General features: G+C 37.5%; 1 long non-coding RNA gene across 11 annotated transcripts in view; it reads left to right on the top strand.

The window, feature by feature from the left end:
• The window catches only part of LOC113614917 (uncharacterized), a 27,094-nt gene extending 1,814 nt beyond the window's left edge, over positions 1–25,280 (top strand). For 3 of the 11 annotated variants that reach the window (XR_003430767.1, XR_003430760.1, XR_003430769.1), the window contains exons 3-6: positions 13,455–13,522; positions 20,036–21,184; positions 22,303–23,940; positions 24,435–25,280. This is a non-coding gene — a long non-coding RNA (uncharacterized LOC113614917). Of the gene's footprint in view, positions 1–13,454; positions 13,523–19,148; positions 19,229–20,035; positions 21,185–22,302; positions 23,941–24,434 lie in introns of all 11 variants that reach the window. The other 8 variants (XR_003430766.1, XR_003430763.1, XR_003430765.1 and 5 more) reach the window with 8 other exon arrangements.

The raw sequence follows: 25,280 nt of genomic DNA, 5'->3' as shown, positions 1-25,280 counted from the left end.
AAAGTTCACCAAAAGGAGAATAAATAAATAGTGGTGTAGACACACAACAGACTACTATATACAACAGTAAAAAAAAAATGAACCAGAATTGGTTATATCAATCCAGATTAATTTCAGAAACATACTGCTGTGATAAAATGCAAGTTGTGGAAGGATACATGATGTGTGAGACCATTTATATAGATTTTTTAAAACTAGAAAACAGTGCACTATGTTGTTTATCAATTACATAGCTATGTAAACAATATTTTTTAAACAAAGGAATTAAACACCAAATGCAGAATGGTGATTACCTCTGGGGAACAAAATGAGAGAAAAATACACAGGGGACTTTGACTGTCTAATATTTTATCTGGGTAATAGGTACATGGGTGTGTGCTATATTATTCTTCATACTTATTTGTATGCCTGAAGTATTTCATATTTTTTTAGAAAGACTGTGAGGATCTATAACAAAATTAATGGTGTCTAAATCTAGATCAGTGGTTCTCAAACCTGGGCTGCAGCAGAATCACTTGGGAGAGCTTGTTAAAATACCAGATGCTGGGCCCCACACCCAGAATTGTGTTTTAGTTAAGTCTGTATTGCATTTCTAACAAGTTCTCAGGTGGTGGTGGTGGTGGTGGTGGTGGTGATGAAGAAGAAGAAGAAGAAGAAAATGATGATGACGATGAAGCTGCTGCTGCTGCTAGTCCAGGTACCACATTTTGAGAACTGCTGACAGAGAAAATGAAATTATCAATGAATTTAGTTTTCTTCATTGTGCTTTTCTTTGTTTTCCATGTATTCAATGAGTGAGTATTACTTTAGGGAGAGGTCTTTGTTGTTTTTTAAATTCTCTTTCATCTCTACTTCCCACTCTCATTTCCTTCATGTAGGCAAGCATTTTAAAGTGTTTTATGCATATCTTTTTGTTTATATGTGTTCTTGCAAAATATGTATTGTTGTTTTACATGCATGTATTTCCCCAAAATTTTCATTTTTCCATTTTTCAAAATTCAGAACACTTGAAAAAATAGTACAATGAAAGCCCATACACTCTTAATATTTTGCCAAATTTGTTCTACTTCTCTTTATATGTATATGTGTACATCTTCTTGCAGGCAGTATAACAGCTCACCCCTAAAAACTTCAGCACTCATCTACTAGAATAAGGACATTCTTCTGCATAACCACAATACTGTTATCACACCTAAGAAAACTTACTAATTCAATAATACCATCAAAGATACCCTATATACAAATTTTCCAATTGAGCCCAAAATGTTCTTAGACCTGCTCTGATTTTTTGATCCCAGTATCTAATTAAGGTTTGTGTATTACGTTTGGTTGTTTTAGCACTTTAACCTCTTTTAATCTAAAATAGTACCCCTAGATTTTTTGTGTGTTTGAGATTACACCAATACTTTTCAAGAGTCCAGGCCAGTTTCTTATAGAATATCCCACAGAATATCTGGATTCATCTGCTCTTTCCACATGAAAGGTTAAATTATTAATTATATAAACTTATTAATTGTATATAATTATATGTAATTACGTATATTATATATATATTATATATATTATATATCTAATTATATCTAATTATATAATTTTATATATTAAATATATATTTAATTATATATATTTAATTATATATAATTATATAATTGTATAATTGTATAATTATGTATAATTATATAATTATGATGATATAAATTATTAATTATATAAATTATATAAACCATTATTCAGGTTAAATAATTTCAGCAATAACAGGACATAGAGGATACCGCTTACTTCATATTGTATCTTCTCAGGAGGCACTTAATACCAGGTTGGCCCACGGTGGAGAATATTTTGTGTCTGTGCATTTTTTTTTATATCTTTATTGGATTGCTTTACAATGGTGTGTTAGTTTCTGCTTTATAACAAACTGAATCAGTTGTACATATACATATGTTCCCATATCTCTTCCCTCTTGCATCTCCCTCCCTCCCACCCTCCCTATCCCACCTCTCTAGGTGGTCAAAAAGCACCGAGCTGATCTCCCTGTGCTATGCAGCTGCTTCCCACTAGCTATCTATTTTACATTTGGTAGTGTATATATGTCCATGCCACTCTCTCGCTTTATCACAGCTTACCCTTCCCCCTCCCCATATCCTCAAGTCCATTCTCTAGTAGGCCTGTGGCTTTATTCCTGTCTTACCCCTAGGTTCTTCATGACCTTTTTTTTCCTTAAATTCCATATATATGTGTTAGCATATGGTATTTGTCTTTCTCTTTCTGACTTACTTCACTCTGTATGACAGACTCTAGGTCCATACACCTCATTACAAATACGTCAGTCTTGTTTCTTTTTATGGCTGAGTAATATTCCATTGTATATATGTGCCACATCTTCTTTATCCATTCATCCGATGATGGACACTTAGGTTGTTTCCATGTCCTGGCTATTGTAAATAGAGCTGCAATGAACATTTTGGTACATGACTCTTTTTGAATTTTGGTTTCTCAGAGTATATGCCCAGTAGTGGGATTGCTGGGTCATATGGTAGTTCTATTTGTAGTTTTTTAAGGAACCTCCATACTGTTCTCCATAGGGGCTGTACCAATTCACATTCCCACCAGCAGTGCAAGAGTGTTCTCTTTTCTCCACACCCTCTCCAGCATTTATTGTTTCTAGATTTTTTGATGATGGCCATTCTGACTGGTGTGAGATGATATTTCATTATAGCTTTGATTTGCATTTCTCTAATGATTAATGATGTTGAGCATTCTTTCATGTGTTTGTTGGCAGTCTGTATATCTTCTTTGGAGAAATGTCTATTTAGGTCTTCTGCCCATCTTTGGATTGAGTTGTTTGTTTTTTTGTTATTGAGCTGCATGAGCTCCTTGTAAATTTTGGAGATTAATCCTTTGTCAGTTGCTTCCTTTGCAAATATTTTCTCCCATTCTGAGGGTTGTCTTTTGGTCTTGTTTATGGCTTCCTTTGCTGTGCAAAAGCTTTGAAGTTTCATTAGGTCCCATTTGTTTATTTTTGTTTTTATTTCCATTTCTCTAGGAGGTGGGTCAAAAAGGATCTTGCTGTGATTCATGTCTTAGAGTGTTCTGCCTATGTTTTCCTCTAAGAGTTTGATAGTTTCTGGCCTTACATTTAGGTCTTTAATCCATTTTGAGCTTATTTTTGTGTATGGTGTTAGAGAGTGATCTAATCTCATACTTTTAAATGTACCTGTCCAGTTTTCCCAGCACCACTTATTGAAGAGGCTGTCCTTTCTCCACTGTACATTCCTGCCTACTTTATCAAAGACAAGGTGGCCATATGTGCGTGGGTTTATCTCTGGGCTTTCTATCCTGTTACATTGATCTATCTTTCTGTTTTTGTGCCAGTACCATACTGTCTTGATTGCTGTAGCTTTGTAGTATAGCCTGAAGTCAGGGAGCCTGATTCCACCAGCTCCGTTTTTCGTTCTCAAGATTGCTTTGGCTATTGGGGGTCTTTTGTGTTTGCATACAAATTGTGAATTTTTTTGTTCTAGTTCTGTGAAAAATGCCAGTAGTAGTTTGATAGGGATTGCACTGAATCTGTAGATTGCTTTGGGTAGTAGAGTCATTTTCACAATGTTGATTCTTCCAATCCAAGAACATGGTATATCTCTCCATATATTTGTATCATCTTTAATTTCTTTCACCAGTGTTTTATAATTTTCTGCATACAGGTCTTTTGTCTCCTTAGGTAGGTTTATTCCTAGATATTTTATTCTTTTTGTTGCAATGGTAAATGGAAATGTTTTCTTGATTTCACTTTCAGATTTTTCATCATTAGTGTATAGGAATGTCAGAGATTTCTGTGCATTAATTTTGTATCCTGCTACTTTACCAAATTCATTGATTAGCTCTAGTAGTTTTCTGGTAGCATCTTTAGGATTCTCTATGTATAGTATCATGTCATCTGCAAACAGTGACAGCTTTACCACTTCTTTTCCGATTTGGATTCCTTTTATTTCCTCTTCTTCTCTGATTGCTGTGGCCAAAACTTCCAAAACTATGTTGAATAAGAGTGGTGAGAGTGGGCAACCTTGTCTTGTTCCTGATCTTAGTGGAAATGCTTTCAGTTTTTCACCATTGAGGACGATATTGGCTGTGGGTTTGTCATATATGGCCTTTATTATGTTGAGGAAAGTTCCCTCTATGCCTACTTTCTCCAGGGATTTTATCATAAATGGGTGTTGAATTTTGTCAAAAGCTTTCTCTGCATCTATTGAGATGATCATATGGTTTTTCTCCTTCAATTTGTTAATATGGTGTATCATGTTGATTGATTTGCATATATTGAATCCTTGCATTCCTGGAATAAACCCCACTTCACCATGGTGTGTGATCCTTTTAATGTGCTGTTGGATTCTGTTTGCTAGTATTTTGTTGAGGATTTTTGCATCTATGTTCATCAGTGATATTGGCCTGTAGTTTTCCTTCTTGGTGACATCCTTGTCTGGTTTTCGTATCAAGGTGATGATGACCATGTAGAATGAGTTTCAGAGTGTTCCTCCCTCTGCTATATTTTGGAAGAGTTTGAGAAGGATACATGTGAGCTCTTCTCTAAATGTTTGATAGAATTCGCCTGTGAGGCCATCTGGTCCTAGGCTTTTGTTTGTTGGAAGATTTTTTTTTTTTAACATCTTTATTGGGGTATAATTGCTTTACAATGGTGTGTTAGTTTCTGCTTTATAACAAAGTGAATCAGTCATACATAAACATATGTTCCCATATGTCTTCCCTCTTGCATCTCCCTCCCTCCCACCCTCCCTATGTTGGAAGATTTTTAATCACAGTTTCAATTTCAGTGTTTGTGATTGGTCTGTTCATATTTTGTATTTCTTCCTGATTCAGTCTTGGCAGGTTATGCATTTCTAAGAATCTGTCCATTTCTTCCAGGTTGTCCATTTTATTGGCATAGAGTTGCTTGTAGTAATCTCTCATGATCTTTTTTATTTCTGCAGTGTCTGTTGTTACTTCTCCTTTTTCATTTCTAATTCTATTGATTTGAGTCTTCTCCCTTTTTTTCTTGATGAGTCTGGCTAATGGTTTATCAATTTTGTTTATCTTCTCAAAGAGCCAGCTTTTAGTTTTATTCATCTTTGCTATCATTTCCTTCATTTCTTTTTCATTTATTTCTGATCGGATTTTTAGGATTTCTTTCCTTCTGCTAACTTTGAGGTTTTTCTGTTCTTCTCTAATTGCTTTAGGTGCAAGGTTAGGTTGTTTATTCGAGATGTTTCCTGTTTCTTAAGGTAGGATTGTATCGCTATAAACTTCCCTCTTAGAACTGCTTTTGCTGCATCCCATAGGTTTTGGGCTGTCGTGTCTCCATTGTCGTTTGTTTTTAGGTATTTTTTTATTTCCTCTTTCATTTCTTCAGTGATCACTTCATTATTAAGTAGTGTATTGTTTAGCCTCCATGTGTTTGTATTTTTTACAGATCTTTTCCTGTAATTGATATCTAGTCTCATTGCGTTGTGGTTGGAAAAGATACTTGATACAATTTCAATTTTCTTAAGTTTACCAAGGCTTTATTTCTGACCCAAGGTATGATCTATCCTGGAGAATGTTCCTTGAGCACTTGAGAAAAATGTGTATTCTGTTGTTTTTGGATGTAATGTCCTATAAATATCAATTAAATCCATCTTGTTTAATGTATCATTTAAAGCTTGTGTTTCCTTATTTATTTTCATTTTGGATGATGTGTCCATTGGTGAAAGTGGGGTGTTAAAGTCCCCTACTATGAATGTGTTACTGTCGATTTCCCCTTTGATGGCTGTTAGTATTTGCCTTATGTATTGAGATGCTCCTATGTTGGGTGCATAAATATTTACAATTGTTATATCTTCTTCTTGGATCGATCCCTTGATCATTATGTAGTGTCCTTCTTTGGCTCTTGTAATAGTCTTTATTTTAAAGTCTATTTTGTATGATATGAGAATTGCTACTCCAGCTTTCTTTTGGTTTCCATTTGCATGGAATATCTTTTTCCATCCCCTCACTTTCAGTCTGTATGTGTCTCTAGGTCTGAAGTGGGTCTCTTGTAGAGAGCATATATATGGGTCTTGTTTTTGTATCCATTCAGCCAATCTGTGTCTTTTGGTGGGAGTATTTAGTCCATTTACATTTAAGGTAATTATCGATATGTATGTTCCTATTCCCATTTTCTAAACTGTTTTTGGTTCGTTATTGTAGGTAGGTCTTTTGCTTTTCTTGTGTTTCTTGCCTAGAGAAGTTCCTTTAGCATTTGTTGTAAAGCTGGTTTGGTGGTGCTGAACTCTCTCAGCTTTTGTTTGTCTGTAAAGGTTTAATTTCTCCATCAAATCTGAATGAGATCCTTGCTGGGTAGAGTCATCTTGGTTGCAGGTTTTTCTCATCACTTTAAATATGTCCTGCCAGTCCTTTCTGGCTTGCAGAGTTTCTGCTGAAAGATCAGCTGTTAACCTTATGGGCATTCCCTTGTGTGTTATTTGTTGTTTTTCCCTTGCTGCTTTTAATATGTTTTCTTTGTATTTCATTTATGACAGTTTGATTAATATGTGTCTTGGCGTATTTCTCCTTGGATTTATCCTGTATGGGACTCTCTGTGCTTCCTGGACTTGATTAACTATTTCCTTTCCCATATTAGGGAAGTTTCAACTATAATCTCTTCAAATATTTTCTCAGTCCCTTTCTTTTTCTCTTCTTCTTCTGGAACCCTTATAATTCGAATGTTGGTTCGTTTAATGTCCCAGAGGTCTCTGAGACTGTCCTCAGTTCTTTTCATTCTTTTTTCTTTATTCTGCTCTGCAGTAGTTATTTCCACTATTTTATCTTCCAGGTCACTTATCCGTTCTTCTGCCTCAGTTATTCTGCTATTGATCCCATCTCGAGTATTTTTCATTTCATTTTTACTGTGTTGTTCATCGTTGCTTGTTTCATCTTTAGTTCTTCTAGGTCCTTGTTAAATGTTTCTTGCATTTTGTCTATTCTATTTCCAAGATTTTGGATCATCTGTACTATCATTATTCTGAATTCTTTTTCAGGTAGACTGCCTATTTCCTCTTCATTTGTTAGGTCTGGTGGGTTTTTATCTTGCTCCTTTATGTGCTGTGTGTTTTTCTGTCTTCTCATTTTGCTTATCTTACTGTGTTTGGGGTCTCATTTTTTCAGGCTGCAGGTTCATAGTTTCCGTCGTTTTTGGTGTCTGTCCCCAGTGGCTAAAGTTGGTTCAGTGGGTAGTGTAGGCTTCCTGGTGGAGGGGACTAGTTCCTGTGTTCTGGTGGATGAGGCTGGATCTTGTCTTTCTGGTGGGCAGGTCCACGTCTGGTGGTGTGTTTTGGGGTGTCTGTGGACTTACTATGATTTTAGGCAGCCTCTCTGCTAATGGGTGGGGTTGTGTTCCTGTCTTTCTAGTTATTTGGCATAGGGTGTCCAGCACTGTAGCTTGCTGGTCGTTCAGTGAAGCTGGGTGCTCATGTTGAGATGGAGATCTCTGGGAGATTTTCACCATTCGATAATATTTGGAGCTGGGAAGTCTCTTGTGGACCAGTGTCCTGAAGTTGGCTCTCCCACCTCAGAGGTACAGCACTGACTCCTGGCTGCAGCACCAAGAGCCTTTCATCCACGTGGCTCAGAATAAAAGGGAGAAAAAGAAGAAAAGAAAGAAAGAAAGAGAGAGAGAAAGAGAGGGAGAGAGAGAAAGAAAGAAAGAAAGGAAGGAAGGAAGGAAGGAAGGAGGGAACGGAGGAAGGAAGGGGGTAAAATAAAATAAAGTAAGATAAAATAAAATAAAATAAATTTTTTTAAAAAGTAAATAAAAAAACAAAAAGAAAACAGACCGACAGAACCCCAAATGGTGAAAGCAAAGCTATACAGACAAAATCTCACACAGAAGCATACACACTCGCAAAAAGAGGAAAAGGGGAAAAATAATAAATCTTGCTCTCAAGGTCCACCTCCTCAATTTGGGATGATTTGTTGTCTATTCATATATTCCACAGATGCAGGGTACATCACGTTGCTGGTGGAGATTTAATCCGCTGCTGCTGAGGCTGCTGGGAGAGATTTTCCTTTCCTTTCTTGGTTCGCACAGCTCCTGGGGCTCAGCTTTGGATTTGGCCCCGCCTCTTCGTGTAGGTCGCTGGAGGCTGTCTGTTCTTCACTCAGACAGGACGGGGTTAAAGAAGCTACTGACTTGGGAGCTCTGGCTCACTCAGGCCGGGGGGAGGGAGGGGTATGGAGTGCGGGGTGAGCCTGCAGCAGCAAAGGCCAACGGGACGTTGCACCAGCCTGAGGCCCGCCGTGCATTCTCCCAGGGAAGTTGGCCCTGGATCCCGGGACCCTGGCAGTGGCGGGCTGCACAGGCTCCCCAGAAGGGAGGTATGGATAGTGACCTGTGCTTGCACACAGGCTTCTTGGTGGCAGCAGCAGCAGCAGCCTTAGCTTCTCATGCCCATCTCTGGGGTCCGCGCTGTTATCCGCGGCTCGCCCCCGTCTCTGGAGCTCTTTTAAGCAGCGCTCTTAATCCCCTCTCCTCGTGCACCAGGAAACAAAGAGGGAAGAAAAAGTCTCTTGCCTCTTTGGCAGGTCCAGACTTTTCCCCGGACTCCCTCCTGGCTAACCATGTTGCACTAACCCCTTCAGGCTGTGTTCACGCCGCCAGTCCTCTCCCTGGGCTCCGACTGAAGCCGGAGCCTCAGCTCCCAGCCCCACTCGCCCCGGCAGGTGAGCAGACAAGCTTCTCGGGCTGGTGAGTTCCGGTCGGCACCTATCCTCTGTGCGGGAATCTCTCTGCTTTGCCCTCCGCACCTCTGTTGCTGTGCTCTCCTCCGTGGCTCCAAAGCTTCCCCCCTCCGCCACCTGCAGTCTCCGCCCGCGAAGGGGCTTCCTAGTGTGTGGAAACCTTTCCTCCTTCACAGCTCCCTCGCACTGGTGCAGGTCCCATCCCTGTTCTTTTGTCTCTGTTTATTCTTTTTTCTTTTGTCCTACTCAGGTATGTGGGGAGTTTCTTGCCTTTTGGGAGGTCTGAGGTCTTCTGCCAGCATTCAGTAGGTGTTCTGTAGGAGTTGTCCCACGTGTAGATGTATTTCCGGTGTATCTGTGGGGAGGAAGGTGATCTCCATGCCTTATTCTTCCCCCATCTTCCTCCGACCCCCTCACCTTTAGGTTTTAATCCATTTAGAATCCACGCTCATTTGTGGTGATAGGTAGGTATGCAATTTTATTTTTTCCACATAGTGAGCCACATTTCCCACCACCAAATACTAAACAATCCTTCCTTTTTCATTGATTTACCATGCCACCTTTGTCGTATATTATGAAACATACACACATAGGTCTGTTTCTGTTCTTGTACTAATACCACCTATTTTTTTAATATTTTGTAACGTATCTTAAATCTGATAGGGCAAGTCCCCTCCTCTTTAGTCTTCTTTTGGGTTGTCTTAACTATAACTCTGCATAAATCTTCAAAAGATTTTATCAAGCTCTTCAAAAAAACAACTGTAATTTTGATTAGAATTGCACTGAATTTATAGATTAATTTGGGAGAGTTGACACTATCAAAATATTAACTTGTCCCATCCAAGATCATGGAATATCTCCTCATTTGTTCAGTTCACCTTCTACCTGTGCTCTTTATTAAGAGTTTAAAGTTTTCTCTTTAGAATTTTTGTGTTTTTACTAATTTAATTCCTAGTGACTTTACAGTTTTAGTTACTATTCTGAATATTTTTATTTTTTGAATAGATAATATACACGCATTTTGAATAGCAAAACTATATAAAAATTATACTTTGAGAATTGTCACTCATCTTTGTCCATTCTACCCAGTTGCCACCATACACACCGCCCACAGTTACCAGTTTTATTCATTTATTTTTTTATTCTTCCAGTGTCTCTTTATGCAGATACAAACAAGTATAAATGTATATCGTATTCCATCTCCCTCTTTCTTACACAAAAGGTGACATACTATACATACAGTTATACATGTTGCTTTTTTCACATGATACATCCTGCAGGTCCTTGCATATCAGAGCATTAGAAAGTTTCCACTACATAGAAAATCATGTAGTATGACTTGAAACTGTTGAGAGCTGAGAAACCGTTACATTATGTGGATGTGTAATAGTTTATTTAATGACTGCAATACCCTACTGATGGATGTTCAGGGTATTTTCAGTCCTTTGGTATTACAAATGGTGCCATGATGAATAGACATTTCATATGTATGCAGATATTTCTATAGGATAAATTCTAAGAATCACATTTATAACTTTGGTAGATATTGCCAAAATTTCCCTCCGTAGGTGTACCATTTTGCACTTACCACCCATGTATGAGTTTATGTGTTTCACCACCACCTCGCTCAGAAAGTGTATCATTAAAGACTTTCGGATTTTTGCCAATGTGATAGGTGAGAAACAGTATCTCACTGTAGTTTTAATTGACATTTCTTTTATGATGAGTGAGGTTGAGCATCTTTTCATATGTTTAAGGGTCATTTTTGGCTTTTCCTGTGAGTTGTCTATTTATATGCTCTGTTTATTTTCTCGATTTCTACAAGCTTGTTATATAATTAGAGAAATTAGACCTTTGTGAATGATATCAGTTGTCAGTATTTTTTTCCCAGTTTGTTGTTCTTTTGACTTTGCTAATGGATATTTTCCAAGCAAATTTTACTTTATTTTTATGTAAACAAGTTTATGTTTTCTTTTATGGATTCTAGATTTTGATTTGTACTTTTGTGATAGATTGCATTAATGGCCCCAATTTTTTATGTGTCTTCACACCCTTTGGTAGTGCCCTCCCATAGTGACTGAGTTTGGCCATATAATTTACTTCAACCAACAGGATAGTAGCAAATTTGATATAAGCAGAGACTTGAGAAAGCTCTTGCATATTCTGCTTCCTCTCTTGGACCCGTGCCACTGCTGTGAGAACATACCCAGGCTAGTCTGCTGGAGGGATGTGAGAGACATATAGAAATGAGCCTGGTCCTCCCAGCCAAGGCATCCTATAGCAGCCAACCTCCAGCCAAGCCACCAACTTAGTGCAGATACATGAGCTGGCAGAGTTGAGATCAACAGAGCCTGATCCAGTGCATAGAACCTCTCAGCTGACCATAGACTCTGTCTAAGTTTGGGTATCTAAATATTCATTTTGGTTTTTTATAGAGAATTATTGTAGCAATAGTCCCCCATCATTGTTCTTCCTTTTCAGAGATATTCTGGCTGTGCTTGTTCGTTATTTTTCCATTTGATCTTTAATTCAGCTTGTCTAGTTTCAGAAAAAGAAAAAATATGGTATTTTTAATTAGCTTATACTAAATTTATAAATTAATTTTACATCTTTATGATTTTGAGTCTTCCTATTTAAGAAAATGAGGTGCCTTTCTATTTGTTTCTTCAGAGTGTTACAAATGTTTTCTCTTGAAGGATTTAGACATTTCTTGTTAAGTTTGTTTCTAGGTATTTGCTGTAGACTGAATGTTTGTGTCTGCCCCCACCCCCCGAATTTTACGTTGAAACCTAACCCCCAATGTGATAGTGTTTGGAGGTAGGACCTTTGGCAGGTGATTAGATCATGAGATTGGAGCCCTCATGACTGGGATTAGTGCCCTTATAAAAGAGACCCAAGAGAGCTCCCTTTCCACTCCTGCCATGTGAGGACACAGCAAGAAGATGGCTGTCTATAAACCAGGAAGTGGGCCCTCCCCAGACATAAAATCTTTGAGTGTCTTGATCTTGGACTTCCCAGCCTCTAGAACTGTGAAGAATAAATTTCGGTTGTTTATAAGCCAACCAGTCTGTGGTATTCTGTTATAGCAGCCGCAACAGACTAAGACATTATTTTGTCTTTTTTGTTGCTATGATAAATGAAGCCTTCTCTTCCATATGTCTTCTAACTGAATGATTTCTATATATTAATTTTATATCCTGCTACCTTGCTGAGTTCTCTTGTTTGTAATAGTTTTCTATTGGTTTGCTTGGGTTTTCTGGCTCTACAGTCTTATCTATAAGGAATGATAGCTTTACCTCCTCCATTCCAATTGTAATTTCTAATTTCTTTTTCTTTTCTAATCACAATGCTTTTGCTACCTCCAATATAATGTTAAATTGTAGTGGAGAGAGTAGATACCCTTGTGAGTTTAGCATATAAATGCTACTAGTGTTTCCTGGTTAAGTGAAGTGCAGGATTGCTGGATTTGGGGATGGATGGATGGATAGATAGAGAAAGAGGCAGACATAATTATACTAAGGAAGAAATTTTTATAAAGAATTTTTTGTAAAGAATGGGTATTGAATTTTGTCAAATGGTTCTTTGGCATCTCTGGAAATGATGATATGATTTTTCTCCTTAGATTCAACAATATGTTAGATTGTATTAATGGATTTCCTAATATTGAATGATTTTTGCATTCTTGAAAATAAACTCCACATAGTCAGGGATTCTGTTTGCTAATATTTAGGATTTTGCATCAATATTCATAAGTGAAGATTGGTTTATATCATTTTCTTTTTCTTGTGAAATCTTTGTTAGATCTTGATATCAATGTTATACTCACTTCATAAAAAGAATATGAAGGTGTTCCTTCTTTATCTAGGATCAGGAAAATAAAAATAGCATTCAAATGATCTGCTTTTCAGTGTTAGCAGACTTCCCCTGTGAAATCATCATGGCCCAGTGCTTTGGGGGGAAAGTAGCTCTTTATAACTTTTTCTGTTTCTTCCATGGAAATTGGTCTATATGGACTTTTCTCTTTTAGAGTTTTGGTAAATTATATTTTCCTAGGATGTTTTCCATTTCTTCAAGGTCTTTAAAACGATTTGCATAGAGTTGCATGAGGAAGTCCTTCATAATGTTTAAAATGTCCTCTTGCTATGGTTATGTCCAACTTTTCATTTCCTGGTTTGTGTCTTTGTGCTTTCTCCTTTTTTTTGATTATTATTTAATGGCTTATTTATTTCTTTTTAACAGAATTGGTTAATCTATTTATTTATTAGTTCTACTGTTACCTGTTTTCTAACTCCTTTATTTGAGCTTTTCTCTTTGTTAATTCTTTCCTTCTGTTCCCCGTAAGTTTATTCTGTTTCTCTTTTCACTAACTTTCTGAGTTGGGTTCATTTAATTTTTTCCCTTGTTTTTAGTATAAGTATTTTGAGGCAATGAACTTTTCTCTGACTGCTGCTTTATCTGTACCCATAGATTCTGATATGTAATGTTTTCATTATTATTATTGTCTAGAAATTCAGCAATTTTGGTTTGAGTTTGCCCTTTGACCCAAGAATTGTTTGACAGAGAGTTTTTATATATTCAGATGGAAGATCTTTTTTACATTGATTTCTGCCTTTATCCAGTTGTGATCAGAGAACATTGTCAGTATTAGTTCTACCTTTTGGAATTTATTGAGATTTTCTTCTTGGCCTAATATTGATTTTGTTGTTTAGGTTTTCTGTATTCTTACTGGGTTTTTGTTGCTGTTGTTGTTCATTTGATCTGTCCTGGAATGAGAAAGGTGAGTTAAATTTCTCCTGTTCTTAGTTTGTTTCAATCTATTATCTATTTCTCCTTGTATCTCTTAATATTTCAGCTTTGTGAAAGTTGCTATGTTATTTGATACAAAAATACTCATAACTTTATATTTTCATTGTGAATTGTGGCCTTTTTTGTCTCAATTCTTTTTTGTAATAAGCTTTTTATTTCAGAATAATTTTAGTTTTATAGAACCCTTCATCTAGTTGCCTCTCATGTTAATATCTTATATGACTACATCTGAGAAAACTAAGAGATTAGCATTAGTACATTACTATTAACTAAACTCCTGACTATTCAGATTTCACCAGTTTTTCCACTAATACCCTTTTTCTGTTCCAGGCTCCAAACCAGAATCCCACATTGCATTTAGTCATCATATCTCCTCCAACCTGTGGACCATTCCTTAGTCTTTCCTTTTCATGACATTGACAGTCAATTAATGCCTTTCATTCTGACTTTCTAACTTGGCTGATAATTAAGATTACAACCTCTGCTTTCTTTATTTGCATTTGACTGGTATACCTTTGCCCTTCTTCTATTTTTAACCTCTCTGAATCTGTTTTAGTTGACTCTCTTGAATACAGTAGTTGAGTTTTGCTCAGGGATCCAATACAAAAATGTTTTTCTTTAAATAGATGAGCTAAGACCATTTATATTTATCGATACAAAAGATGTTTGGTGTTAATATTATCACATTAAGTTTTATTTTCTTTTTTAGCTATATTTTTATATATTAAATTCATGTTACTATGTAGTCTGTTTGTTTTTTATCAGTTAACACTCAATTTTTTTGTTTTCTTTTATTTTTTGAATTTATGAATTTTATTTATTTTTTTATACAGCAGGTTCTTATTAGTTATCCATTTTATACATACTAGTGTATATATGTCAATCCCAATCTCCCTATTCATCACAACACCACCATGCCCCTGCCACTTTCCCGCCTTGGTGTCCATATGTTTGTTCTCTACATTTGTGTCTCTATTTCTGCCCTGCAAACTGGTTCATCTGTACCATTTTTCTACATTCCACACATATGTGTTAATATATGATATTTGTTTTTCTCTTTCTGACCTACTTCACTCTATATGACAGTCTGTAGATCCATCCACGTCTCTACAAGTGACCCAATGTCGTTCCTTTTTATGGCTCAGTAATATTCCCTTGTATATATGCACCACATCTTCTTTATCCATTCGTCTGTCGATGGGCATTTAGGTTGCTTCCATGACTTGGCTATTGTAAATAGTGCTGCAGTGAACATTGGGGTGCATGTGTCTTTTTGAATTATGCTTTTCTCTGGGTATATGCCTAGTATGCCTAGTATATATATGCTGCTGTATCATATGGTAATTCTATTTTGAGTTTTTTAAGGAACCTCCATACTGTTCTCCATACTGGCTATATCAATTTACATTCCCACAGCAGTGCAAGAGGGTTCCCTTTTCTCCACACCCTCTCCAGCATTTGTTGTTTGTAGATTTTCTGATGATGCCCATGCTAACTGGTGTGAGATGATACCTCATTGTAGTTTTGATTTTCATTTCTCTAATAATTAGTGATGTTGAGCAGCTTTTCATGTGCTTCTTGGCCATCTGTATGTCTTCTTTAGAGAAATGTCTATTCAGGTCTTCTGCCCAGTTTCGGACTGGGTTGTTTGTTTTTTTAATATTGAGCGGCATGAGCTGTTTATATATTTTGAAGATTAATCCTTTGTCCGTTGATTCGTTTGCAAATATTTTCTCCCATTCTGAGGGTTGTCTTTTCGTCTTGTTTGTAGTTTCCATTGCTTTGCAAAAGCTTTTAAGTTTCATTAGGTCCCATTTGTTTATTTTTGTTTTTATTTCCATTACTATAGGAGGTGGATCAAAAAAGATGGTGCTGTGATTTATGTCAAAGAGTGTTCTTCCTATGTTTTCCTCTAACAGTTTTATAGCGTCCGGTCTTACATTTAGGCCTCTAATCCATTTTGAGTTTATTTTTGTGTATGATGTTAGGGAGCGTTCTAATTTCATTCTTTTACATGTAGCTGTCCAGTTTTCCCAGCACCACTTATTGAATGGTGGTCTTATTGAAGACTGTCTTTTCAACATTGTATATCCTTGCCTCCTTTGTCATAGATTAGTTGACCATAGGTTCATGGGTTGATCTTTGGGCTTTCTATCCTGTTCCATGGATCTATATTTCTGTTTTTGTGCCAGTACCATATTATCTTGATTACTGTAGCTTTGTAGTATGGTCTGAAGTCAAGGAGTCTGATTCCTCCAGCTCCATTGTTTTTCCTCAAGACTGCTTTGGCTAGGGCTTCCCTGGTGGCGCAGTGGTTAAGAATCCACCTGCCAATACAGGGGACATGGGTTTGAGCCCTGGTCCGGGAAGATCCCACATGCCACAGAGCAACTAAGCCCATGCACCACAACTACCGAGCCTGCGCTCTAGAGCTGCGAGCCACAACTACTGAGCCTGCGTGCTGCAACTACTGAAGCCTGCACGCCTAGAGCCCGTGCTCCGCAACAGGAGACGCCACCACAATGAGAAACCTGTGCACCGCAAGGAAGAGTAACCCCCACTTGCTACAACAGGAGAAAAGCCCGCACGCAGCAACAAAGACCCAACGCAGCCAAAAATTAAATAAATTAATTTAAAAAAAAAAGACTGCTTTGGCTATTCGGGGTCTTTTGTGTCTCCATACAAATTTTAAGATTTTTTGTTCTAGTTCTGTAAAAACTGCCATTGGTAATTTGATAGGGATTGCATTGAATCTATAGATTGCTTTGGGTAGTATAGTCATTTTCACAGTATTAATTCTTCCAATCCAAGAGCATGGTATATCTCTCCATCTGTTGGTATCATCTTTAATTTCTTTCATCAGTGTCTTATAGTTTTCTGCATACAGGTCTTTTGTCTCCCTAGGTAGGTTTATTCCTAGGTATTTTATTCTTTTTGTTGCAGTGGTAAATGGGAACTTTCCTTAATTTTGCTTTCAGATTTTTCATCATTAGTGTACAGGAATGCAAGAGATTTCTGTGCATTAATTTTGTATCCTGCAACTTTACCAGATTCATTGATTAACTCTAGTAGTTTTCTGGTGGCATCTTTATGATTCTCTATGTATATAGTATCATGTCATCTGCAAACAGTGACAGTTTTATTTCTTCTTTTCCAATTTGTATTCCTTTTATTTCTTTTTCTTCTCTGATTGCCATGGCTAGGACTTCCAAAACTATGTTGAATAATAGTGGCGAGAGTGGACATCCTTGTCTTGTTCCTGATCTTAGAGGAAATGCTTTCACTTTTTCACCATTGAGAATGATGTCTGCTGTGGGTTTGTCATATATGGCCTTTATTATGTTGAGGTATGTTCCCTCTATGCCCACTGTCTGGTGAGTTTTTACCATAAATTGGTGTTGAATTTTGTCAAAAGCTTTTTCTGCGTCTGTTGAGATGATCATATGGTTTTTTTTCTTCAATTTGTTAATATGGTGTTTCACATAGATTGATTTGCATATATTGAAGAATCCTTGCATCCCTGGGGTAAATCCCACCTGATCATGGTGTATGATCCTTTTAATGTGTTGTTGGATTCTGTTTGCTAGCTTTTTGTTGAGGATTTTTGCATCTGTATTCATCAGTGATATTGGTCTGTAATTTTTTGTTTGGTAGTGTCTTTGTCTAGTTTTGGTATCAGGGTGATGGTGGCCTCGTAGAATGAGTTTTGGAGTGTTCCTTCCTCTGCACTTTTTTTGGAAGAGTTTGAGAAGGATGGGTGTTAGCTCTTCTCTAAATGTTTGATAGACTTCTCCCGTGAAGCCATCTGGTTCTAGACTTTTGTTTGTTGGAAGATTTTTAATCACAATTTCAATTTCATTACTTGTGATTGGTGCATTCATATTTTCTATTTCTTCCTGGTTCGGTCTTGGAAGGTTATACCTTTCTAAGAATTTCTCCATTTCTTCCAGGTTGTCCATTTTATTGGCATAGAGTTGCTTGTAGTAGTCTCTTAGGATGCTTTGTATTTCTGCAGTGTCTGTTGTAACTTCTTTTTAATTTCTAATTTTATTGATTTGAGTCCTCTCCCTTTTTTTCTTGATGAGTCTGGCTAATGGTGTATCAATTTTGTTTATCTTCTCAAAAAACCAGCTTTTAGTTTTATTGATCTTTGCTATTGTTTTCTTTGTTTTTATTTCATTTATTTCTGCTCTGTTCTTTATTATTTCTTTCCTTCTACTAACTTTGGGTTTTGTTTGTTCTTCTTTCTCTAGTTCCTTTAGGTGTGAGGTTAGGTTGTTTATTTGAGATTTTTCTTGTTTCTTGAGGTAGGCTTGTATTGCCATAAACTTCCCTCTTAGAACTGCTTTTGCTGCATCCCATAGGTTTTGGATCGTCATGTTTTCATTGTCGTTTGTTTCTAGGTATTTTTTGATTTCCTCTTTGATTTCTTCAGTGATCTCTTGGTTGTTTAGTAATGTATTATTTATCCTTCATGTGTTTGTGTTTTTTACTTTTTTTTCCCTGTAATTCATTTCTAATCTCATAGCGTTGTGGTCAGAAAAGATGCTTGATATGATTTCAATTTTCTTATATTGACTGAGGCTTGATTCGTGACCCAAGATGTGATCTATCCTGGAGAATGTTCCATGTGCACTTGAAAAGAAAGTGTAATCTGCTGTTTTTGGATGGAATGTCCTATAAATATCAATTAAATCTATCTGGTCTATTGTGTCATTTCAAGCTTATGTTTCCTTATTAATTTTCTGTTTGGATGATCTGTCCATTGGTGTAAGTGAGGTGTTAAAGTCCCCCACTCTTATTGTGTTACTTTTGATTTCCTCTTTTAGAGCTGTTAGCAGTTGCCTTATGTATTGAGGTGCTCCTATGTTGGGTGCATATATATTTATAATTGTTATATCTTTTCCTTGGATTGATCCCTTGATCATTATGTAGTGTCCTTCCTTGTCTCTTATAACATTTTTATTTTAAAGTCTATTTTGTCTGATATGAGAATTGCTACTCCAGCTTTCTTTTGATTTCCATTTGCATGGAATATCTTTCTCCATCCCCTCACTTTCAGTCTGTATGTGTCCCTAGGTCTGATGTGGGTCTCTTGTAGACAGCATATATATGGGTCTTGTTTTTGTATCCATTCAGTTAGCCTGTGTCTTTTGGTTGGAGCATTTAATCCATTCACGTTTAAGGTGATTTTATGTATGTTCCTGTGACCATTTTCTTAATTGTTATGGGTTTGTTTTTGTAGGTCCTTTTCTTCTCTTGTGTTTCCCACTTAGAAAAGTTCCTTTAGCATTTGTTGTAGAGCTGGTTTGGTGGTGCTGAATTCTCTTAGCTTTTGCTTGTCTGTAAAGCTTTTCATTTCTCCATCGAATCTGAATGAGATTCTTGCCAGGTAGAGTAATCTTGGTTGAAGATTCTTCCCTTTCATTACGTTAAATATATAATGCCACTCCCTTCTGACTTGTAGTTTCTGCTGAGAAATCAGCTGTTAACCTTATGGGAGTTCCCTTGTATGTTATTTGTCGTTTTTCCCTTGTTGCTTTTAATTATTTTTCTTTGTCTTTAATTTTCTTCAATTTGATTACTATGTGTCTCAGCGTGTTTCTCCTTGGGTTTATCCTGCCTGGGACCATCTGCGCTTCCTGGACTTGGGTGGCTATTTCCTTTCCCATGTTAGGTAAGTTTTCGACTATAATCTCTTCAAATATTTTCTCGGTTCCTTTCTCTCTCTCTTCTCCTTCTGGGACCCCTATAATGCGAATGTTGTTGTGTTTAATGTTGTCCCAGAGGTCTCTTAGGCTGTCTCGATTTCTTTTCATTCTTTTTTCTTTATTCTGTTCCATGGCAGTGAGTTCCACCATTCTGTCTTCTAGGTCACTTATCTGTTCTTCTGCCTCATTTATTCTGCTATTGATTCCTTCTAGTGTATTTTTTATTTCAGTTATTGTATTGTTCATCTCTGTTTGTTTGTTCTTTAATTCTTCTAGGTGTTTTTTCTTTAGTTCTTTTAGGTCTTTGTTAAACATTTCTTGCATCTTCTCTCTCTTTACCTCCGTTCTTTTTCCAAGTTCCTCGATCATCTTCACTATCATTATTCTGAATTCTTTTCCTGGAAGGTTTCCTACCTCCACTTCATTTAGTTGTTTTTCTGAGGTTTTATCTTGTTCCTTCATCTGGTACATAGCCCTCTGCCTTTTCATCTTGTCTATCTTTCTGTGAATGTGGTTTTTTTCTCATTTTTTTTTAGTTGTCCTGACATTTAGAAAAGTTTATACTTTGGTCTAGTGATTAATTTTAGGTATCTTATTTTTTCTAGTTGTTTATTGCTAATGTAAAGAAATGTTATTGATTTTTATAAGTTGATTTTGTACCTGGCAACCTTGCTGAAATCTTTTTAATTCTAATAGTATGTCAGTTGAATCTGTTGGTTTTATCTCTTCTCTTCCAGTCCTTACACGTCTCATTTCTTTTTCTCCCTTTATAGTATTAAACAAGACTTCCAGTTCTATGTTAAACAGTAGTTGGTGAGGGTAAGTATCTAGTCTTATTCTTAATCTTCAAGGAAATGCATCTTAAGTTTCTCCATTTTCTGCAAAGTATGCTGTAAAATTTTGGTATGTAACCTTCACCAAGTTAAGAAATTTGCCTTCTATTCATATTTTTTAAAGAGTTTTCATCGTAAGTAGGCATGTAACATAATTTTCGTATATTAATTGAGATACTCATATGATTATTATCCCTTAGTCTATTCATGTGGTAAATTACATTGATAGATTTTTCTGAGTTTGAATGCATTCTCCTTGCATTCTTGGAATTAACTCCATTTGATTGTGATGTATTTTTTAAATACTGTTGGATTCGATTAGCTAATATTTAATTTACGATTTATGCATCTATATTCATAAGTGAAATGAGTCTATAATTTTCTTTAATTGTCCTTATCTGTTTTTAAAATCAAGACTTCAAGATTTTACTAGACAAATAAAATGAGCTAGGCAGCTTTCTCTCCTTTTCTATTTTCTGGAATAACTTGTATAAGAAGAGAAGTAACTCCTGAGAGTCCCGCACACTATACCTGTAAATCCATCTGGGCCTGGATTTGGGGGGAAGCGATGTCCTTACCTACCATTTCAGTTTCATTAATGCCTAGTGGTCTATTCACGTTCTCTACTTCCTATGCCATTTTTATCACTTTATATTTTTCTAGGAAAAAAACTTTATCTAGATGTTTTCAATTATTTCTGTCTAGTACCTAGCAGTCAGGTTTCTGGCTTGAGTACTTGGTGGTGCCTTCACAGAGAGGGGGGCACAAGAGGAGCGGCATGTCTGTTATTTGGGGGCCAGAGGAAGTTTGGCTACCTCTACACTTTCAGCAAAGCAATGGCTATATGTGATTCTCTGTTGCTTTGGATATTTGTGATTATGTATGAATGTGCACACTTCTATAAAGGTGTGTTTTTTATACATGATGCTCTGGTGTGTTTCTGTTTATATGAAAATGTCAGGCTGAAAAAGAACAATTTTTCTATGTAATTATTTTTCTGTATCTGTTTGCATGGGTCCGTGAGCTGTGATGGGGGTATTTCCATGGTTCTCTCAATGTCCCTGTGTACATCAGCATCTCTGCCAGCTGGTAATTCATTCTGTGTGCTTTTCCATGTCTTGGAGTGTCTGCAACTGTGAGGGTTCTTGATTCTATGTGTATCTATATGTCTCTGCACATGTCTGCATCTCTGAGGGTGGGGGATTATGTATGCATCTCTGTGTTTTACTGTAGAAATATATGTATGCAGTGCACATGCTACGTGGCAAGTTCAGACTCTCCAAGTCTGGAAGAAACATTACAACAGGAAATGCTCTGGATTCCAGCTTCCGGATGGAATTTCACTCAGAAAAATACCCCTTCCTGGTCCTCCCAATAACTGCAGCATTCTTTGTCTTTCTTGAAGAGGCTGAGTTAAGGGGGTTTATGCTAACCTTGACCTCAGAGGCCACGTCGTTCAGGAGGATTTGGCAGAGCCATGAAATTCCACACCCTGCCACTTGCCTCTTGCCAGGCCTACTGCTTCCTCCTAAACCCTTTTATAGCTCCACATTATCTACCAGACCAATTCCAATCTAAATTGTCCAGAGAGGCCAGAAGAAGACACAGGGAGATGAGGAGAAAGAAACAGAATAAGATTTTTATAAAGAAATAGATAAACAAAGATAGATATGGGAACAGGGGGATAGAGAAATGAGAACAAGGATATAAAGAGACAGAGACCAAGAAATAGGGCCTGAATGATAGGAACAGATAGTCAGAATGGTGATAAAGAAGCAAAGAAGTTTGGGGACAGAGAGATATACAGACAGATGGAATGGGCAGGGTAGAAAAAGAGGGACTGACAGAAATGAGGCTGGAATGTAGGGAGAGAGAGAGATGGGGACAGAGACACAGATTGGGGTCAGAAAGGCAGTTACATAAAACATGAGGATAGAGACACAGAGATGATAACAGCCAGGTGGATAGAGAGAGACACAGAGATGATAACAGCCAGGTAGATAAAGAGAGTGACTGGGATTAGATAGACAAAGATAGAAACGGAGATGGTGTTGAGGAGGAAGAGGTTGATGATATAGAAGTTAATATTTTTTAATTGAAGTATAGTTGATTTACAATGTTTCAGGTGTACAGCAAAGTGATTCAATTATATATATATGTAAATATATAGGTATATAAAGTCTTTTTCATATTCTTTTCCATTATAGGTTATTACAAGATATTGAATACAGTTCCCTGTGCTATAGTAGGTCCTTGTTATTTATTTTTAGGAGCTAATATTTTTGAGCATTTCTTATATTTGAGGCATGGTTCTATAAGCTGTACATGTGTTAGTTAATTTAATGCTCTTGGTAACACTGAAGCAGGTACTGTTATCAGCCCTGTTTTACAGATGAGGACACTGAGGCACAGCAAGTCAGCAGCACAACTAGGATTGGAATCCAAACAATCTAACACCAGAGGCCATACTCTTGACTACTCTGTCAGTGACAGAGAGATACAGACAGACAGGGATCTGGGGACAAGATGGCAAACAGATGAAACACACATAGGGACAGAAAGATGGAAACAAGAGACAGGCACATGAGGAGAGCCACCCAGCAAGAGAGATGGTAACAGAGGTAGAAAAGGGGTGATAGATGAGGAGAGACTCAAAGAGGGAAACAAGGGCAAGAAGACCAACATAGGGGTATGTGTGTGAGAGAGAAACAAAGAGAATGTAAATGTTAGTTGTGAGGGGGTGGGAGGCTGGGGTGAAGACAGAGACTGGAACAGAAAGGTGAGAATAGAAATAGAGAAAGATAGGTGGGGAACAGAGACGGATGAATGCAGCAACATAAATACAAAGATGAGAACTGGGAGACAGGCAGAGATAAGATAAATAGGTACAGAGTGTTGGAGACAGGGGGGTGGACAGAAAAGAGGCCAAGGAGCCAAAGGAAATTGAAAGAGAAGCAGAAAAGACAGAAACTTTGGAACACAGATTCAGAAACAGATGAGGTAGAGTAATATGGTATTATATATGTGAGGATGGAGACACAGACCAAGAGGAGAACCATAAGTTAGATGGGGACAGGATGGAGACAAGGCAACCCCCAACAGAGGCAATGGAGAGAGAGTGAGAGCAAGAGCAAGAAGGGGAGAGATTGAGAGAGAATAGGAGAGATAGGAAAGAGAAACCACCAGAGAGATGTAAACAGAAAGACAACAGAGAGCAAAATAAGAGAGATGGGAGACATCTGAAAGGTGGTGACAGTGATGGTGAACTGGGGTGACAGTAAAAAATAAAAGAAATAGAGGCACAGAATGAAATAATTTTGATTCAACAACCACTCACAAGTCTTGGATATATCAGGGCTGGCACTGGGCTGTGTGGTACCCAATAGGCTGTGAGCTCAGGAAGGCAGGGCCTGGGCCTTTGTTATGCAATACTGTATCCTCCACCTACAGTATACTCCCAATCATGTGGAGGGCTACCATTTATTAAACATTAGGTACTGGGGACTGTGCATGCGTTTCATGGATTATGTTATTGAATCCTCACAACTCTGATGTAGTAGGTATTATTATCATCCCCAGTTTACAGATGGGGAAACTGAGACTTAGAGCAATGAGTAACTTACCCAGGGTCACACAGAGGAGCTAGGAGTGAAGCCCCAGCCTGGACCAATGGTAGAGTATGTCATGAACCAAGGATTAGGATGAACCCTCTTCTTTCTGTACACCCAAGGTGCAAAAAATCAAATTCCAGTCTGCCTGCCTCCAAGGCCTACATGTTTGACCACCATACCACACTGCTCCAGTGAAGACTCACTCACAGACTGATGGAAGACTGCTGAACCAAGGTAAGTGTGTCCTGACTCCTTACCCTCTGGAGCTCCCTCTATCTAGCGAAGGAGGATGACCTGGCTACCTCAGAGAGAGTGAGAAAAGTCCTGTGAGTGACAGGAATAAAGCCCTGTGGGAGAACCTCGGCCAGGGAAAATCAGAGAATGCTTCCTGGAGGAGAAAGTAGGTCAAAGAGGCCAAAGACAAATTTACAGAGAGGTCAGTGAAGCTTCAGGGTCCCTCATTTGTTTCTTCCAAGACCCTGCTTAACAATCAGCGAAAAATCAAAGAGTACTGAAGATGTGTACTCTTCACTCTATAAGAAAATTGAAATGCCCTGACATCTTACAGCTCATATATGAAAGAAACTAAACAGGTTTTCCCAAATTTGACAATAGTCCTAAAACTACATTATCGTAAAGCTGAAACTTTTCTAAACTATCAATAGTAAAAAATTTCTATCAACCATGCTATTAAGAAAGACTGACTAATATTTCTATTCTCTCTACAGAAAAATGATCTTATCTCATGCTCCAGTGACAAAATAAAAGCCATCAGACATGGGAGAATTGTTCCAGGACCTTCATCTTCCCACCACTGAATCTCTAAACCTCCCAGTATCTGTATTCATCTTTTGTTTCATTCCTTCCTGTTACAATGAAGGGCCTGAGGACCTCTCCTCTCTGAGGCCCAGTACCTCAGATCCCAGCTCCTCCTTTCCCTTCCATTATTCCCTTTCTCTTCTGTGTTGCCATCCAGTCCCTCTCTATGGTCTCTGGGTCTTTCCCAGCAGCAAACAAGCATAGTCTAGTATCTCCCATCTTAGAAAAATCATTCTTTGCCCCTCCTCCTACCATCACCTTAGCTCTCTGGGCTCTGTTCCCATTCACAGCCATGTTTCACAAGGAAATCGCCTACACACCTAGCTCCACTTCAGCAGGATCGGGGGCAGTGTTTTATTCCCTCTGACCTCAGGGAGGGTCCTGTAACAATCTACCCTCCCACCAGCACTCTATCCAATTATTCCTGCTTTTTAAATTTTATTTATTTTTCATGATAATACATTATAAATTTTATAATATACATATCTGTACAGTTCAAATAAATTATAAAACAAATACCTATGTACCTGTACCCATCACCCAGCTTCAAAAACAAATCATTTCTGAATGACAAAACCCGCCATGTAGCCCTCCCCAGTCACATCTCCTTCCCCTCCCTGAGGTAACCAGTGTCATTTTTCATGCCTTGCTTTTTTGTATGGTTTTACAACATATTACTGCATCCATATATTGTATAATTTTGACTGTTGTTCAACTTTACATAAACATATTCTTTCATGACTTTTTTGAATCAG

Source organism: Aethalodelphis obliquidens, unplaced genomic scaffold, assembly GCF_003676395.1.
Source record: "Aethalodelphis obliquidens isolate GAN/ISIS:26980383/991018 unplaced genomic scaffold, ASM367639v1 scaffold108, whole genome shotgun sequence".
NCBI classification, from domain to species: Eukaryota; Metazoa; Chordata; class Mammalia; order Artiodactyla; family Delphinidae; genus Aethalodelphis; species Aethalodelphis obliquidens.
The sequence above is the reverse complement of the archived record's forward strand: the minus strand, read 5'-3'. Positions and strand labels throughout refer to the sequence as shown.